This window comes from Diabrotica virgifera, chromosome 5, assembly GCF_917563875.1.
Source record: "Diabrotica virgifera virgifera chromosome 5, PGI_DIABVI_V3a".
Classification (NCBI taxonomy): Eukaryota; Metazoa; Arthropoda; class Insecta; order Coleoptera; family Chrysomelidae; genus Diabrotica; species Diabrotica virgifera.
The window spans coordinates 52,355,738-52,371,478 of NC_065447.1; the positions used below are offsets into that span (position 1 = coordinate 52,355,738).

General features: G+C 32.7%; 1 protein-coding gene across 1 annotated transcript in view; it reads left to right on the forward strand.

The window, feature by feature from the left end:
• Window positions 1-15,741, forward strand: part of LOC126885727 (xenotropic and polytropic retrovirus receptor 1) — a 61,689-nt gene that overhangs the window by 25,228 nt on the left and 20,720 nt on the right. The window lies entirely within an intron of this gene.

Genomic DNA, 15,741 nt, shown 5'->3' on the forward strand with positions numbered 1-15,741 from the left:
CTTTGTCTTCCTTTTTAAGGATTACTGACAAAGGTCTCTTAACTAACTATACGCGTTTATCGAGGACTTAGAAAAGATCCGTATTTTCCATGACATGTTTTACGTAGCTACAAACTCGGTCCCTTCCTTTTCGTCCAGAGCCATTTATAATACATCAATATACGACCTAGAAAAGTTTCAGTTTTTCTATTCTTCCTGTTGCTAGAACTGTAGATTGTCTAGTTGTTTGATAAACTTTTTCATTTCTATTGCATCACGTGAATGAACTGATTTATGTATGTTAGCTTTGAATTGGCAATGGCGTACCTAATCCACGTTTAATAAATCTATTGATGGACTATTTATTTGTATTGTGTCATTGTATTACAAAAATGTTGTTTTTTCTTCAAATCGCACTGACTAGGAAAAATATTTTCTCACTTCATATTTTTGCAGAAGCTTACATGAAATAGTCCCCTTATAACAAAAGTGTATGGTGTCAAGAGAAAATGATCAAAACAAAACAAATTGTAAAATTTAATTTTTTTTGCACGGAAAAAGTTTTTATGTAGGTTAATTGGATTATTATGAACAAAAAAGATCTATAGTAACTTTTTTTAAAATTTATCGTTTTCGAGTTATAAAGAATTTAAGGTCTGATAAAGCGCGAAAATGGCCATTTTTAAGACTCGATAACCCAGTGAAAAATTAATTAAGTTTAGTAATCGTCAAAGTAAACCTAAAATCCCATTTTATAAAATCCCGAAGAGTTTTTGTTCATAACTTTATGCAACCAAACCAATAGGGAACTTGCATAAAATTTTAAATTCGAAAAAAAATGTTATAAATCACAACAGAACATAATTTAAAACATGTATCAAAGATAAAAAAAGTTTTGTTTGGCTTTCGTTTGGCACCTGAAGACGATTAAAAATTCAAATTATACCAGACAGCTCAAAGCGCGTCGTGACGTCATCCGTTTATATGTTTACATTCTTCCAACAAAGTAATCAGGTTCAAGTTTGGCAGTCAAAGCGAGAGGATCTACGGCCGGTGTGCTTGGTGATAAGGTAAATTCGGAATCGAAACCTATCACAATAAAAAACACCGGTTTTTAAAAGACCTATCGTTATCGATAATCGTTAAAGATAAAAAGTGTACTTGTGTGAAATTAAAAATAGTCTTTAAAGTGTAAGTATATAATAATATTTATATTAGTGCTGAGGATAACATCTAATAATTTAATTTAAAATGGCCAGTGGCGGAACAATCCGAAAGGAAACCAATAGAAGGAACGAATATAGTAGCGACGAAGAATCTAAGAATAAAAAATATAAAGGGGATGATTTTTATTTTGAAAAGAGTAATATGACGAGACGAACACCGAATAAAACCAACGATACAAATGAAGAGATGATAATAATGATGCGGGAAGTTATGTGGAAAAATGATGAAATGATGGCAGAAATAAGAACCATACGGAAAGACCAAAAGGAAACGATGGAATAAAGAGCTAAAAGAAAAAAACAAAAAATTGGAAGAAGGTTTGAAAATGGCAAACAAAAGAATAGAACAATTGGAAAAAGATAGACGGAGAAATAATATAGTATTAAAGGGCCTAACACTGGATCCTAACGACGGAAAACCAGTAAAGGAGTCAGTAGAACACTTCATAGGAAGAAATCTGAAATTACAGGTCAAACTGAGAGGAGCGGTTAAGATCGGAGACCAAATTTTTGTAGCAGAAATGGAAAACCTAACGGGTAAGCTAAGTGTACTAAAAAACAAAGGAAAACTGAAGAATCTACAGGGACAAAAGGTGTATATAGAATCAGATTTAACAAGAAAGGAAAGGGAAATACAAGCAAAAATTAGGAAAATGGCAAAAGAAGAAAAAGACAAAGGTAATACTACGAAGATAGGATATATGAAACTGGAGATTAATGGGAAGGAGTGGAAATGGGACCATAATAATGAGAAAATTATACAAATTCACAGAAACGTCGGGGAAAGGACCCCAAAAAAGTAATAGAAAATATTGAGACCGGACACACAACAATGACGACCAAGGCAATGAATGGGAAAAGCGATAGGGAAAAAGATGCTGCACAGGTAAACAAGGATGAAAATAAAAAGAAGGGGAAAGCTAGATTGCAGAAAAAAGGAGAGATAAAAATGGGAACATGGAATGTGAGAAGCATCAATGGAAAAGAGGAAGAACTGGTAGAAGAAATGATAAAACAAAAAATAGAAATACTAGGAATAACGGAAACGAAGATGAAAGGAAAAGGTCTTAAGAAAATACACAAAGGATATTGGTTGCTTTGGGTAGGAGCGGATACAAAAGAGAGAGCAAAAGAAGGAGTCGGGATAATAATTTCACCGAATAGACTACAACAAGTTATAGAAGAAACATATGTTAACCAGAGAATATTATCGGTGAAAATGAAACTGATGGACGAAGAAATATAACAGCCTACGGCGTAAATGAAGATGCAAGAAAGGAAGAGAAAGATAAATTTTTCGAGGAGCTCCAAATGCAAATTGATAATGGGGAAGAAAACATAATTTTAATGGGAGATCTAAACGGTAGAGTCGGAAACAACAACAGCGGAATAGAGGAGTGCATGGGAAAAGAAGGAGAAGAAATACTAAACAGAAATGGTGAAAGAATAATAGAAATATGTATGGAGAACAAACTAGTTATAACAAATACAAAATTTAAACATAAAGAAGTACACAAATACACTAGAGTACAAGACAGCAGAAACGAAAAATCAATCTTAGATTACTTTTTGGTAAGCAGCAACAAATGGAAAAGAGTACAGGATACGAAAGTGAAAAGAGGCTCAGACATTGGCAGTGACCACCATCTAGTAATAATGAGAATGAGAACAACAGAAGAAAAGAGAAGAAAGGTAGTAAATGAAAAAATAAAAAGTTACAAATTAAAAGAGAAAAGATATAAGAAGTTCCAAGAAAAATTAGACAATACCCTGAAAGGTAGGGCAAAAAATGCAAATATAGAAGAAAAATGGGAATATCTAAAAACCAGCATAATCAAAGCAGCTGAGGAAACTTGTGGGAAAGCAAAAATAGCAAATACTAACATGAGGAGAACGGAATGGTGGACGGAAGAAATACGAGAGAAAATAAAGAATAAAAAAGACAAATGGAAGAGATACCTAAGCACAAAACACCCAGAAGATTACGAGGCATATAAAGAAAAAAGGAAAGAGGTTAAAATAGCGGTGAAAGCAGGAAAGGAAAGGTCATGGGAGAGATTTGGACAAAAAATGACAAAAAATTATAGGGAAAACCAAAAACCCTTCTACGGCGCATTAAAACAACTCAGACAAAAGAAAGAGCACACGATGCCGAATATAAAAGACAAGAATGGAAACGTACTAACAGAAGAAAAACAAATAATGGAAAGATGGAGAGAACATTTCAAAGAGCTAACTCATGCAGACACGGACAACACAGAGGAGATACAAGAAATATGTGCTTCATTGACCTGGAAAAGGCGTTTGACAGAATCCGAAGAAAGGACGTATGGAAGACACTAAAAGAAAGGGGAGTCGACAGACACATAATAGAAGTAATAAAGGATATTTACAAAAATAATACAAATACAATAAGAACCAATAACGAGGAATCCAGAGAATTTACTACAAGTCAAGGCGTCAAAAAGGGATGCGTGCTGAGTCCACTGCTATTCTCAGTGGTACTGGATGAAGCGATAAAGAAAGCCGAGAGAAGAATGAAAAAACTAACATTAGGATACTGTCAAATGAAACGGACTCAACTATCGGAGCTACTATTTGCAGACGACATGGTATTGATAGCAGAAACCAGAGAAGACTTACAGAACAATCTTGAAATTCTAGAAGAAGAACTATCAAACATAAATATGAAAATTAATACAGAGAAAACAAAAACAATGATAATTTCAAATACGAGGAATACACACGCAGTAGAATTAGACGGGAAACAACTAGAGCAAGTGGAATATTTTAAATATCTAGGAGTAATAATCGAAGCAAATGGTAAACAAGACATGGAAATAAACGAGAGAATGGGACGAACAGGAAGCTTATTTAACGCTATGAAAACAACATTTTTGGGGAAAAAAGAGATACCGGAGAAAGTAAAAACGGCAGTCGTTAAATCAGTAGTTAGACCAACAATCATGTATAGCAGCGAGACATGGACATTGACGGGGAGACAAAAATCCAGAGTCAATGCTATGGAAATGAGATTCCTGAGGAAAATAGCAAACAGAAAGAGGACAGACAAAATACGAAACGAAACAATTAGACAAAACCTAAAACTGGGAACTTATGTGGGTAGATGAAATCAGGAAAGAAGTCGAGAAGAAGGGATTGACATTGGAAAGTGCAAGAAACTTAACGCAAGATCGGAAAGCATGGAGACTACAATGCCAAACTCAACTCCACCAGCCTTACACCTAAAGGTAGAAAGGCTTAGGACTAAGTAAGTAAGTAAGTAAACAGAATTTTAAATTAGACGTTATAAACGTCAGTAGAAAATACAGTTATGTGACGTTACAAGTGTTTTTGATCGTTTGAACTATTCATAGAAAACTTGTACTTTTACAAAATGGTTTTATTTTCCGTAGTAAACCTTCTTTCCTTTCCTTCAATAACTCTATCAAACTCCAATGTCAACAAACTGGTATATATTATTACAATGGCATACGATAAATGTTAATAGAATATAAATATTTTTCCTTTATTCCGCGACGAGGTATACCCAAGTAGGTGGAGGCCAATAAACTAAAGAAGAAGAAGAAGAATGTACCTAATTATGGTTCTTTTCATGAGCATTTTTCAGTGCGTCACAGTTTTTCGTTTTCTTTCTAACGCTTAAATTGTATGTGACAGAAAAAAACGCACGTCTCAGATTACATTTCGTCGGTGGCATTTATAACATTTAATCTAGTTGTCAATAGATGGCGCTAATAATATAATATTAAATAATATTATATTATTCTATATAAAAAAAATTTAATCTGTACAATTTATAAGACTATACAAATCAAAGAAAATACCATTTTATAAATGCAATAAACAAAATTGATTTGTTTTTATACCAAATTGCAAATAAAATGTGACAACTGTCAGATTTAACTAAAATGTCATGTTAGAATAAATGTCAAAAATGTGTATTTATCATGTACTAACCTTTTTTTCTATCATTTTTGACGCACTGAAAAATTCTCATGAAAAGAACCATATAACCATATAGTCCATGTGGTGAGTCCGCTCCCGTCTGGAAAAATTTCTGATTCGGTTTCTTTGTGGATTCCTATTCAAAAATGTCCCCTTTAAACAAATCTGAAGGGTGCCGGACGGAATTTTTGGGCAGAAATTGTTTAAACAATTTTTTTTAAACAAATACAAAAGAATACGTTTTTTTGCTTCATAACATATATTTTTAAGTTTCGTGGGTCATTCTAAACAAGAAAGGTATCTTGTAAATTTTCTCAAAAATTGATAGTTTTCGAGTTATAAGCGATTTAAAATCTGAAAAATGTGAAAATACGCATTTTCGAGGCTTAAAAACTCATATTTAAATTAGTATTTTTGAAGTTGCCATATACTTAAATTTAAGTTTAAACATGCAGCTTCAAGATTCTGAAGAGTGATCGCGTCTAACCTTAACTTAAATCGTTGTTTTTTAATTGTTAAATATGCATGTCCATCCGATTTTTTTGCCGGTGCGGCGCGCTCTATTCCAAAAATCTCCTATTTTCCTCCGAAAAATATTTTTTAAAGATTCTTTGCGACATTCTAAATAAAAAAAGTTTCTTAACATTTTTCTGAAAAGTTAATAGTTTTAAAGTTATAAACGATTTAAAAACCGAAAATACGTTTTTGGTCATTTTCCGTATTTTAAATCGCTTATAACATTAAAACTATTAACTTTTGACAAAAATATCAAGAAAATTATTTTATTTAGAATATCCCAAAGAATCTAGAAAAAATATTTTTCGGAGGAAAATAGATTTTTGAAATAGAGCGTGCCACACCGGCAAAAAAATCGGATAAACATGCATATTTAACAATTAAAAAACAACGGTATAAATTAAAGTTAGACGCAATCACTCTTCATAATCTTGAAGCTCAATGTTTAACCTTCAAATTAAGTATCTGGCAACCTCAAAAATACTAATTTAAATATGAGTTTTCTAGCCTCGAAAATGCGTATTTTCGCATTTTTCAGATTTTAAATCGCTTATAACTCGAAAACTGTCAATTTTTGAGAAAAATTACAAGGTACCTTTCTTGTTTAGAATGAACCAAAAAACCTAAAAATATATATTTCAGACCAAAAAAACGTGATCTTTTGTATTTGTTTAAAAAAATTGTTTAAACAATTTCTGCCCAAAAATTCCGCCCGGCACCCTTCAGATTTGTTTAAAGAGGACATTTTTGAATAGGAATCCACAAAGAAACCGAATCAGAAATTTTTTCAGACGGGAGCGGTCTAACCACATGGACTAATAAACGGAACCATATAGTTAAACTGTGTGACGTCACGGGTCGTTTGAACTATTTTAAAATACAGAAGACTTTAAATTTGTACTTCTAAGTTATGAGTTTTTGAAGCGTAAAATTTTGGAAATCTCATTTTTATACAAAACTGAACATTATTATGTAATAAAAAAAATGTGCAAGTTCCCTATTATAATATAATTATGCAATAGACAATTATAACAAACCAATTGAGATAATTTTCCTATCAGCTAAAGATTAGAATGTACTTTGAATTGATTAGAGATATGACTCAGTAATATTAAGGTTGTTAAAACAAATATTGAAATTAGTTCAAATATATTATAATACATAATAAAGTATTATATAAATATATTAATAGTCCAGGCGCGATTTGTCGAAAAGCAGAGCATAATGGACATCCATAGGAGTCTGTCTTTTTACTGGAATCACTTCAGAATGTACCTTGTATAATTCTTCCATTATATCTTTGCACATGCATAAAATTATTCACGAAATACTTTTTATACTATGTGTCTTTTTTACTCACAGAGACTACTATCTCAGAATTAAACCGCTTGTTCATAGAAACCACAATAAGTTAAACAAGAATAAACAATACTTTGATACCTTGTTTACTATGAATTTTGACGTTTATCATTTTCAGTGACAGTGACATTAGAGCATTTTTGTTCTGTTTATTGGAATTTATAACTTATATTGTGTTTATTTTATAAAGTTATATTGTGTTAAATATATTATAACATAGTTAAATATGTACAATATAACTTTATAAAATACGTTCATGGATAATAGCCATTTTCCAATTTTACATTGACAGTACATATCAATGATATTATATTTCGATGCACGTTTCACTTGTTTTAATTTAACTTGTTTGCAAAGGAATCATGACGTTTGTGCAAAGATATAATGATACAACTATATCAATCAACACGATATGCGTCAGTCACAAACATTGTGCTTAATTTTTTATTTAACAAAATCTGAAATTTTTTACACTCAGATGCAAAAAAACGCAACCGAGAAAATTTTGGTCAAATTCAAAGTATTTCAGTTTTTTTTATTATTTTTAGCCCTATTTTGATGATTTTTTTGACACACTGTGTAAAAATTTATAAATTTTAATTTGGTATAGTAAATTTTTTTATAAAAATTTGTATTTGACTTATTATACGGAGTTAATCGAAAGGTGGTTTTTATCCTAACTTTGAAACACCCTGTGGAATAATTTCGTTAGCGGATTTTCGTAAAACCTTATTTTTCGGTTGCAACCATGTCTTCTAAGTATTATGTTTTTTGTTTCATATAAAAATATGGGTTGGTTCATTTTTAGGAGCAAAATGACTTTGCCACCCACAATTTATGACTTTTCCTATTATTACCATTATCTTTTGTATTAATTTGTAATACGAAGATGCGGGCTTTGGTGACTGATATCGAAGGAATGTGATATCGACATTCCAGAAGCACTGTATGTATTTAAATAATGATTAAAGCAACGACATGATCTTGGTTAACAACATAAAAAATAACTTAAATGTAACTTAACCTAAGTACGCAAATAACAAAGAAAAACTACTAAAAAATAACTTAATACTTTGTATTGCCTCCCCTAGTCTCTATAACTGCCTGTACACGTCGGCTCATGCTGTCTATGAGGTTGCGAATATCATCTTGCTGGATGTTTTGCCATTCCTATTCAAGAGCCAAGCGAAGTTCGTTAATTGAGGCTGGTGCGACTTCGCGACCTCTAATATTTCTACCAAGCATATCCCAAACTTCAACGATCATGGGAAATACAGAAACCAATTTACGTCTGCTTTATAGATTTTGAGAAGGCGTTTGATAGAGTTCAACATGATAGGTTGTTTGAATATCTAGAAATGATTGGAATAGACGATAAAGATCTGAGACTTTTACAACATCTATATTGGAATCAAGAAGCTTCTATTCTGGTAGACGGCAAAGAAACAGACAAAATTTGCATTCAAAGAGGTGTCAGACAGGGTTGTGTGTTATCCCCAACTTTGTTTAACGTATACTCAGAAATAATTTTTAATGAAGCCTTGGAAGGACAATGTGGAGTTCGAATCGGGGGAGAAACTATTAACAACATCAGATATGCAGACGACACCGCGATCATGACTGAAAATATCGAAGATCTTCAATTCCTTATAGATCGAGTCACTAGAGAATGCTCCAATAACGGACTTAACATAAATGCAACAAAGACAAAGTTACTTGTGGTTAGTAAACAAGACGTCGGCCCTATGCAACTAATTGTCAATGATGAATCAATAACAAAAGTTAACCATTTTAAATACCTAGGATGTTGGATAAATGAGACACTAAATCCGGATGAAGAAATTAAAACTCGTATAGAAATTGCAAGAGGAGCATTTATGAAACTTAGATCTATTCTGAGCAACTCTCAGCTGAACTTACAACTAAGAATCAAGTTCCTAAAATGTTATGTGTATCCTGTATTACTATATGGATGTGAAACCTGGATCATGAAGGTTAACATGATGAACAAATTAGAAGCCTTTGAGATGTGGTCGTATCGTAGAATGCTCAGAATATCTTGGGTTCAACGCATTTCAAACAGAGAAGTCTTAAACAGAGTAGGTCAAGGCGAAGGTGACTTAATGAAGATGATAAAAAAGAGAAAACTTGAATATCTGGGGCATATAATGAGAGGTAGCAGATACAGGATGCTGCAGTTAATACTCAATGGAAAGATCGACGGAAAAAGGGGAATTGGTCGAAAGAAATATTCATGGCTCCGAAACCTTCGTCAATGGACTGGCTTATCAGCAGATCAATTGTTACATGCCGCACAAGATCGAGAACGATATCGGCAAATTGTTATGGAAGCTACCCACGCCTAAAAATTTGGGCACGGTACTTAAAGAAGAAGAAGAAGATATCCCAAACGTGCTCTATTGGGTTCAGACCTGGCGAACACCCTGGCCAGTTCATTTTATTAATACCAATATATAATATGGGGGTACTACGTGATTCGCTAAAATTTCCTCAATATACCGGTGTGCAGTCAACGAACCCTCAATAAATACCAATTCAGGTGCGCCTCCCGGGATATTCCTGCCCATACCATCACCGAACCCCCTCCATGGCTAACCAGGGGACTGAAAGCGCACTCCGCAAATCTCTCTCCAGTTCGACGCCATACTCGTTCTCTCCCATCTGATGAGTGAAGACAGTATCTCGACTCATCCGTAAAAAGAACATTACTCCATTGTCCTAAATTCCAATGTAAATGTTCCCTAGAAAATTGTAGTCTAGCCACTCTGTGCCGTGGAAGTAATTTGGGCCCAGGTGCTGGTCTGCAACTTTGCAAACCAAATTCATGTAATCTTGGACGGACTGTGAATACACTTACATTATTGCCTGGAACCTCTTGAAGCTGTTTGCACAGCTGTTAAATGACGATCCCGCAAAGCGTTGACTCGTATAAAACGGCCATCTAAAGCGGTAGTTTTGCGCTTCCTGCCACTTCCCGCTTTACGCTTGTTTGTTCCAGTTCGTATAAAACGTTCCACTGCCCTTTGGATGGTAGAGCGATAAGTGTGTAGTACTCTAGCCACATATAGGGCTTACAATACCGGAATTTCGGGATCCCGAATACCGGGATCCCGGACGATTCTTGTCCGGCATTCGATACCGGTATTTATAATAAAAATACCGGTATTTCGGTATTAGCCTAATTTATAAAAAGTAAATTGATGCAAAATAAACTTTCTTCTAAGATATTTTTTGTTATTACAAGAAATTATTTTTGATGATAAACAACCAACATCATTGTAAAAAATATTTTTTCTACGAGCGTGCAAAAATGTCTACTTTCGCTCACGCATTTTAGTTTAGAAAGTTTCACTTTTCCGCACGCGTGTTACTTTTCCGCACGCGGTTTTGACTTTTCCGCACGCGTGTTAATTTAGATATGTTAATATGGCCTTAAATGAATTATAATACATGCAATAAACTAATATTTAGGTATTATTTACTAACTTATTTCAAATATATCTTATTGTGTTCCTGTTTTAATGAAATTAACGCAACAATTCAATGAAATAAAATTATTTTGACATAATATTCGAAAGTCAAATCGGTAGACAATAACAGTCGTTTTGAATCATCGTCATGGAAACCAAGATCGTCGTCATGCTAACTAATTATATTGAAAGTTTGGTTTTGACAACCTTGTCAAAGAATTAATTTGTGTATATATTTTCATATTAATTAAATTAATTGTTTAAGATTTGGTAATTTTTTAAAGACTCTTAGAAAAAATATTGTTCCTAACTCTTGCAGAAAGTCTCTTTTCCGCACTCGACTGCTTGCCGAACTCCCGCTTCGCGTCGTTCGGCAAACTGCAGTCGCGTGCGGAAAAGAATGACTTTCTGCACTTGTTAGGAAAATAACTATTACCAGGGCCGAAAAAATTTATTTTTATAATTTGTTTAATTTTTGTTTAAATAAATGTAGCAATCATGTATTATAAATACCTAACATTCCTAACGAGTGCAGAAAGTCATTCTTTTCCGCACGCGACTGCAGTTTGCCGAACGACGCGAAGCGGGAGTTCGGCAAGCAGTCGAGTGCGGAAAAGAGACTTTATGCAAGAGTTAGCAACAATATTTTTTCTAAGAGTCTTTAAAAAATTAGCAAATCTTAATCAATTAATTTATATAATATGAAAATACATACACAAATTAATTCTTTGACAATGTTGTCAAAACCAAACTTTCAATATAATTAGTTAGCATGACGACGATCTTGGTTTCCATGACGATGATTCAAAACTGTTATTGTCTACCGATTTGACTTTCTAATATTATGTCAAAATAATTTTATTTCATCGAATTGTCGCGTTAATTTCATTAAAGCAGGAGCACAATAAGATATATTATTTGAAATAAATTAGTAAATAATATCTAAATATTAGTTTATTGCATGTATTATAATTACTTTAAGACCATATTAACATATCTAAATTAACACGCGTGCGGAAAAGTAAAAACCGCGTGCGGAAAAGTAAAAACCGCGTGCGGAAAAGTAACACGCGTGCGGAAAAGTAACACGCGTGCGGAAACTAAAATGTGTTCTAAACTAAAATGCGTGCGCGAAAGTAGACATTTTTGCACGCTCGTAGAAAAATAACTATATTAAACACGTTTATTACACATACTACAAGTATAGCACTTTCTAAAACCACGAATGTCGTTAATTCAAGGCGAAGGATTATGTTATCAGCTTCTATAACCAAATTCTTGAATCTCGTCTATACAAATACATAAAATGAGTTATATAAAAATTCTTAAATATTTAAAATTAGACTACAGTGGAACCTCGATAACTCGGATTAATCGGGACTGCGGCCGGTCCGGGTTATCGAAAATCCGGGTTAGCCGGAGAGCATGGTAAAAATTAATAAAATACGGTATATTTATAAAGTCCGTTATAATTGAAATAACATGAAATATATATGCACAGTACACATCTAACTTACCTATAGTTGTATAGGTATAGAGTATAGAGTATAGTATAGACAGTATAGAGTATTGTTAATTTCTAGGTAAAAAAACTCAGTCAATTTCGGTTGTGTCAATTTCGTCTGCCATCGGATCGATGTTATGTTATTTAAGAAAAGTGGCTCTTTCATTGTTTAAAACAAAAATTAAATAGTATTTTTTTAAACAATGCTAAGACAGTTGGAAATAAATAAAGGAATAACAGGTGTCTGTTGTTTCGGATAGCCCGAGATAATGAGCGTCGCTCTGCCGCCGCCGTGTGCCGTGAGTCATTTTTACTATCGTATAGTTCAAATTACACAAATACCCATTATCTCTCAAATATTATATTATGGTCGAAGCGAAGATTGGTGGGATATGCGCATTTTATCAATGAAATTCGATATTTTTAAGACATTCCAGAAGCGGCTACAGATAAAATGTTATAATATATTACGTACATTTTTATTCCTGAAATGTTTGTCTGATGAAAATCGGTCCGGGTTAGCCGGACTTCCGGGTTATCGGGGGCCGACTTATCGGGGTTCCACTGTACTTTATTTTAAAAGTAAGCCGTAAGATTTATTAATCAGAATTGTTTTTACATTTTCAGATCTATTTTTCATTTTTTTTTGTGTATTGTGGTGTATAAATTAGGGTCACTTATTTTCTGAATTATTAATAATAATTGAAAATATGTAGCGGTCTAAATACAGAGTAATTCATATAAAATATTTGTCACAGTAAGTTAATCTTTGTATTAATATATTTTTTTAAGTTAAATTAATTTATAAATAGCAAATTTCATAAGTAAAAGTACTATCATATTATAAGAAAAAATTATCCTAGAATCAAATATATAGTTTTTCTATTTGCACATTTTTTGTATCTATCTGTTCCTACTCTCTATGTAATGTTATAAACAACATCTACTCATTTCAAAACAAAATTTAATAGGTTTCATATATTATTTAATAACAAGTCCATATAACAACTGAGGATAGTATAAATATAACGTGTATATTTTTTATTCATAATACCGGTTTTAATACCGGGATCCCGGTATTTTAAATTTTAAATACCAAATACCGGTATTGAGATTTTGGCTCGGTATTGTAAGCCCTAGCCACATATTCATAATTTCGCCCATCTTCAATCAGAGCAATGGCTTTCGCACAATCTTCGACAATAAGAACCATGATCAATCATAGGTAAACAAAATGTAACTTTGACTGAGTTAACGCGATAAATAACTTGGATAAGATGCTGGTTAAGTGATTACAACGTGTCAAAGATATTGACTTTATTAGCTCTAATAAGACACTAAAATTAAACAGTAAAATATAAGATAAGTCCGTTACACTTTGAACTGTCTAAAGTTTTGATAAACACGACACGACCAACTTTGAAGAGATATGCACGCTAAGATGGATTGTTTCACCATATGACTCGGCCGTGGTGATTGAGGATGAACGCTTTTACGAACCTTTCCTTGGGCGAATGTGCTTTGCGACTGACTTTATCGTATGATGATATGTGGATATATTGGTATAAAACTACCACGTTGCCACGTCATAAAAAGGCAAAAATAAAAGAATAAGAGGGCATAAACAAAATGTAAGTGTCAATATTACATAATAACAGTCACCAAAGCCACCTCGTCGTATTACAAAATACATAACTCCAAAATAATGATAATTAAAAAAGTCCTAAATTGTGGGTGGCAAATTCATTTGGCTCTAAAAAATGAACCAATAGACCGGGCAGTATCGTCGCCCCCGCTAGAGACATTATTCCAATTCGATTTTTTTGCACAAACTTACTCAAAAAGAGGTCCTTATAACATATCCACAAGGTGCCGGACGGTGCCCTGGTCGAAAAATTGTTTTAACAATGTTTTTTAAACAAATTCACAAAAATAATTTTTTCATTTCGAACAAAATTTTTTTGGATAAATTGGCTTATTCTGAGCAAAAAAGGTCTCTTGTCATTTTTTTCTAAAATTGATTGTTGTCGAGTTATATGCGATTAAAAATTTGAAAAATGCGAAAATGGCCATTTTCAACGCTTAATAACTCGATTAAGCATTTTTATTATGTAATTCAAAAAGTCACAAAATCAAGTTTCAAATCCCTTCTTCAAGGTCCTGAAGAGATTTTTGTCATTATTTTATTAGAAAGCTGTTATTTTTAATTATTAACAATTAGCGCTATAGTCCAGGATGCATCGTCGCCCCCGTTAGTGAAATTATTCCGATTCCATTTTTTTGCAGAAACTTACTCAAAACGAGGTCCTTATAACATATCCACAGGGTGCCGGGCGGTGCCGTGGTCGAAAAATTGTTTAAACAATTTTTTTTAAACAAATTCACAAAAATATTTTTTTATTGCGAACGATTTTTTTTAGATAATTTGGGTTATTCTCAGCAAAAAAGTTCTCTTGTGATTTTTCTCTAAAATTGATTGTTGTCGAGTTATATGGCCATTTTCGCATTTTTCAAATTATAAATCGCGTATAATTCGACAACAATCAATTTTAGAAAAAAATCACAAGAGACAACTTTTGCTCAGAATATCCCAAATTATCTAACAAAAATTTTTTCGAAGTGAAAAAATTATTTTTGTGAATTTGTTTAAAAAAAATTGTTTAAACAATTTTTTGACCACGTCACCGCCCGGCACCTTGTGGATATGTTATAAAGACCTCGTTTTGAGTAAGTTTCTGCAAAAAAATGGAATCAGAATAATTTCACTAACGGGGGCGACGATAAATCCTGGACTATAGCGCTAATTGTTATTAATTGTTGTTAATTAAAAATAACAGCTTTCTAATAAAATAATGACAAAAATCTCTTCAGCACCTTGAAGAAGCGATTTGAAACTTGATTTTGTGACTTTTTGAATTACATAATAATAATGCTTAATCGAGTTATTAAGCGTTGAAAATGGCCATTTTCGCATTCTTCAAATTTTTAATCGCATATAACTCGACAACAATCAATTTTAGAAAAAAATGACAAGAGACCTTTTTTGCTCAGAATAAACCAATTTATCTAAAAAAAATTTTGTTCGAAATGAAAAAATTATTTTTGTGAATTTGTTTTAAAAAAATTGTTTAAACAATTTTTCGACCACGGCACCGCCCGGCACCCTGTGGCTATGTTATAAGGACCTCTTTTTGAGTAAGTTTGTGCAAAAAAATCGAATCGGAATAATTTCGCTAGCGGGGGCGACGATACTGCCCGGTCTACAAGGCATATTTTGATATGAACCAAAAAACACAATGCTTAGGAGACATGGTTGCAACCGAAAAATAAGGTTTTACGAAAATTCGCAAACGGAATTATTCCATAGGATGTTTCAAAGTTAGGATAAAAGAACCACGTTTTAATTAACCCCTTACAATAAGTCAAATGATAAAATTTTATCAAAAAACTGACTATACCAAATTAAAATTTATAAATTTATACACAGTGTGCTAAAAAATCATCAAAATAGGGCTAAAAATAAAAAAGCTAAATACTTTAAATTTGACCAAAATTTTCTCGGTTGCGTTTTTTTGCATCCGAGTGTATAATTTTTGTAATTAATATATTATCGTAAGTTGCACATGCTACGCCAAATACATTACATTATTAACCGATTTTATGCTGATCTGAAGTTAAGATTTTTATAAATATCCTG